Consider the following 4,692-nt stretch of genomic DNA (forward strand, 5'->3'; position numbering starts at 1 on the left):
AAAAAAAAAAAAGAATGCAGAACTTAGGCTACTAGAGGGAGAAGGGTGGTAGGGAGGGGACAATGGTGGGAGGAGCACAATAATCTCTGGGAAAGGATTGGGTGCTTGAGCCATGGTGAGACTTTAAATCATGTAGCGTGTGGTAAACCAATGTTACTTCAATTAAGGAGGGGGCAAAGTAGTCTAGTCAGTGTTTGGCTCTCTGACCCCTTTTTCTCTTGAATCCACTTCAGTTAGGCTGATGTCTCTACCAGTTCACACAAACAACTCCATCAAGATTTCTGGTAACTTCCCAGTAGCCATCACCAATGAAAATTCTCAGTTTTTAATCGTATCTAATCTTGAGTATAATCAGTTTCTCCTCCCTGAAGAGCTTCCAGAGCATCTTTCTTTATTGGCCATCCTTCCACCTTTTGGCCACATTATAAATGGCATGTCTGGGATTGGAACCCTCAAAGGCAGAAATTACTGGTTCATTTTCTATGTATGTCCCTAGCACCTGGCACTATGCCTACCACATAGTGTGAACTGAGAGGCATCTTTATTGAATATTCTGAAAGAAAGAATGTCTGAGGTAGGGGTGTCATTTGGGAAAGATAGAACAGAGACATGGACTCTAGTCAACAAAAGTGAAACAGAACAACTGAAGTTCTTAGGAATGGGCAACAAATAGAGATACTTTCAGGATGTCAAACATTGGTTAGGACCTGACAGAAGAGAACCGGCAAGCTGTGCCTCAGTGAGAGGCCACTCTCTGGTTTTATTCAGGAACCCACTATCTCAGGGCAGGTTCCTGGAAAACACACTGGGATGGAGATTTGTGTGCAGGATATTTATTGTGAAGCAATGCCCAGATGCAGCACTGATGAGGGAGAGGAGGCAGAATGAGTGGTCAGAGCAGTGAAATAGCAAAGTGCTCTAAACGAGAGCTTCTGCCAGTCCCCCGTGAGTTGTAAAGCTGGACAAACCCTTCAGGTGACTTTGCCTTTAGAAACACTTCCCCTGTCCCCATTGACAAGATCATTAGGTGCAGTAGTGAGCAAGGTGACTCTTTTCTGCTGAGGGTAATTCCTGAGGAAGGATTCAGCTGAGAGCACTGTCATCCATGAAGCCTCCAGTGAGTGGGAATAAGCACGCTAGTCTTAAAAGTGAGATCTGAGCAGTAAGCTGTGATTTCCACAACCCATCTCCCAAAGGAAGTGAAGTTTAAGGTAGGGAATGAGAACAAGCACCAAGGAGTTGGGGGAAAAATGGCTTGATCGTGCACTGGTAAGCTTCCTGCCAGAAAACATTTCAAATGAAGAGGCTACCTGGCAGGATTAAGGAAAGAGGGAAGACAGTGAAGTAGTGAGGTACCCAGAGTGTATACACCCATGATGGAAAGAGGGACTAACATGGTCTCCCTTGAGCACAGCTGGAGCAGGAGCTGCTGTGGAGAGCAACTGTCCCATGGGAACTATAGTCCTGAGGAGTGGCAGGAAGGCATCATGGAAGCAGATAAGTTTCCAGCTCTTTTTATCCTGACTCTCCACCTTCTGCTACTGCCTCCTATCAGTCAATCCCAATTACACCTCAACTGATAACTGAGCCTGGGTGAGGCTTCCACAAGAAACAGCTTCTTGGGGAGGATAGAGCAGAGAGAACAGAGAGTAGTTTTGGAGCAAGCAAAGGCAGACAACCAGCAGAGACCATAAAATAATCCAACATTTAGAATGATGGGCGGGGGTGAAATACTTCTCTGTCCTGAGGCCTTTCTACTAATGGATGCTAAGACAGCCATAGCTTCTGGGGATGAGACTGAGTTTAGGATAAGTTATTGACATTAGGATTGCACTCAAAGCTTGTGGGCAAAGCTGAGCAATAGCTGGAGTCAAATAGTCCCAGCTGAAAGGATTGGAGGGGCTCTGGAGAAAGGAAGCAAAGAGGGTAAAGCAAAGTCTGAGAAAGAAGAAAACCAATAAAACCTCACAGAATTCAGAGACCCTTTGACTTGCCTCCACTCTACCGAGACCCACTGTTTGCTCATTCCAGCCGAGATCACTAACACAGGATTCAAATGGAGGACCAGATCTTTCTCCCAATGCCATTTGAACAAGTGAGCCTGGGAATGGAGCTTGAATATACCTGTCAGTCCGAGAAGTCAGTGAGATGTAGGAAGGAGGGCGGAGGAGAGCTGTACACCTTTACAGTGAGGGAGCTGAACTGGATGAGGAGGGTGCAAGGTGTAGGGTTGTAGCTCATTACCATAAAACATTTACCAGTCTATGATAGTGAGCTTACATGGTGTCAAAATGACAGAGAAAAATATTGTTTCCTCTTCCTCTTGAGTGCTTGAATCAGGCATCCAGGAATCTCTGTCTCCCCCTTCAGTTTGCCTCACTTTGTTTCTAATCCTTCTCGGCTACCTCTACTACATCCCTGTCTTGGCTTCCTCCTGGTAATGGATGGGATAGTTTTCCCTGAGAATGAGAGAAGTTGGCAGCTGGACAACAGTGCTCCTCTCTAGAGGCAGGCTCAGGCCTGCAAACTTCTCAGTGGAGCACCCTCATGACAAACACCGCCCCCCGTAGGTGAACGTGACCACTGCAGTAGCATGGTTATGTGTTTTTTTGTTTTTTTTTTTCAGGTAAATCTCCCTTCCCACCAGGAGACCAGGAAGGAAGCAAGGCATTTCATTCAGGAAAATGAAAAAACACTGACCTTCCACAAAGAAATGTGTAATAATTATTTTTCTAGTGGCTAATTACTGAGTAGTGGCTCATTTGTTGAGAGGCTGCTCTATGTAAGACAACTATTAGATGGAGAAATAAGTGGCGACCTCCCCAAAGGTCTTTGGGAATGGTGAATGTGACCTTATTTAGAAAAAGGATCCTTGCAGATGTCATTAAATTAAAGATCCCAAGAAGAGATCTTGGGCTATTCGGGTGGACCCAAAATCCAAAGTTAAGTATCCTTATAAAATTCACATAGAAAGTAGGAGAGAAGATGGTGTGAAGACGGAACAGAGGCAAGATTTAGTCATCAGATGCCAATGGTGGCCTGTTGCTACCGGATGTTGGAAGAGGCAAAGCATGAACCCCTAGAGCTTTTGGGGTGAGGCAGTCCTGCTGACACCATGGTGCAGTCATCTGGTCTGTGGAACTGTGAGAGGATATATTCCTACTGCTTTAAGCCACCCAGTTTGTGGTGATTTGTTTCAGTGACTCTAGGAATTTAACAAATACTGTGTGTGCAATATTGCTAATCCCCTCTGTGACTGGCAAGGCAAGGTACTATTTTCCTGTTCTAAAGCTAAAGAAATTATAATTTAGTAATTCACTAAAGTCCTCCCAGCTAGTGTTAGTGTCAGGATTTGAATCTGGGGTCACTGCATCTTGAGTACCTGCTCTTTTCCACCACAGTACAATGCTTATTGACTACATTATGTCCAATGTAGTTCTAGTTCAAAAACTGCTTTTTTAAAATCTTAATTATTCTACCTTTTGCATTTATTTGTTTTTTTAAAAAAGATTTTTTTATTTATGCATACAAGAGCTGGGGTGCAGTATATATGGAGTGGGGTGATGGTGGTGGTGAAATTCACCAGCGACAGCGTAAGGAGCAGAATAGACAGAGTGACTGAAATACACCACTGAGGGAGCATTGGGTGAGGCGGCAGAGGTCTGCTGTGCCATGTGGGCCACCTCCCTGGCCGCAGATTGAACTTGGTGCTGCAGTGGCTGTGGGTAGTTTATAGTGCTGAGACTTAACCCCTTGCACCACCGGGCCCTAAAACTGCTTTTTGTGTGTTTCTGTCCTGTAGGCTCCTGGTTCTCCCTCTAGACTCACCCACCAGTAACATTTACTAATGACATATTTTCTTGATCAGTAGATTATGGTTGTGGATACTAAATGGATGTTAACCAATCCCTCCTTCCTTACCCTATTTGGGAACTGAACCTTCAGGAAAGGAATAATCTAGCCTCCTATCTGAGAAAATAAGTAGGATATTGTAGAATCCTAATAAGAGTTCAGATTTTTAGTAATAACTAACAGCTGTACAGTGAAGTATGGATTACAAAACCTGTTCACTCACATGATTTCATTGGAGCCTTAGGGAATGAGGTTACACAGGGATATAACATGGATGAGTTTGTGGGTGAGAACATCAGCAGTTCCTAGGTGAAGGGGCCCCCTCAGTTCCACAAGGTAACTGAGAAGCAGCTCCCTACAGCACTCTGGCTTCAGGATCACTGCATGAACCTCCTGTGCGTCCCTTGTAGACTTACATAATTAGCTTCACAATTGCAAGTGGTAAATATTTCTGATTTTCCCCCTGGATTTTCACCTTTGAAAATAAGAAAGGACTTTCCTTTGTAGTCGTGGATAGCTAACTCCTGTCCAGGCAGGTTTGCCAAGTTGGACAAATGACTGATATCTGTGCACTGCCTGGAGTCAGAAGTGCGCGCCCGCATGGCAGGGATACGAGTCTGCGGGGGACGTCGAGGTTGAAGAGTCAGCACACGTAGATGATTGCAGCAAAACGTTCTCTCTTCCCTATTATCCTTTCCAGCCTCCCTTTTATACCCTTAATCCCAGGATGTTGGCCTGGGGGCAGGAGGAAATCTCCCTCACATGTGCTACTGCGATCAGAGTGGATATTAATCAGCTGCCCAAAGGTTAAGCCACTCACACAGGTGGCAAGATGTCTTC

This window comes from Condylura cristata, unplaced genomic scaffold (assembly GCF_000260355.1).
Source record: "Condylura cristata isolate star-nosed mole 26May11 unplaced genomic scaffold, ConCri1.0 scaffold00009, whole genome shotgun sequence".
Classification (NCBI taxonomy): Eukaryota; Metazoa; Chordata; class Mammalia; order Eulipotyphla; family Talpidae; genus Condylura; species Condylura cristata.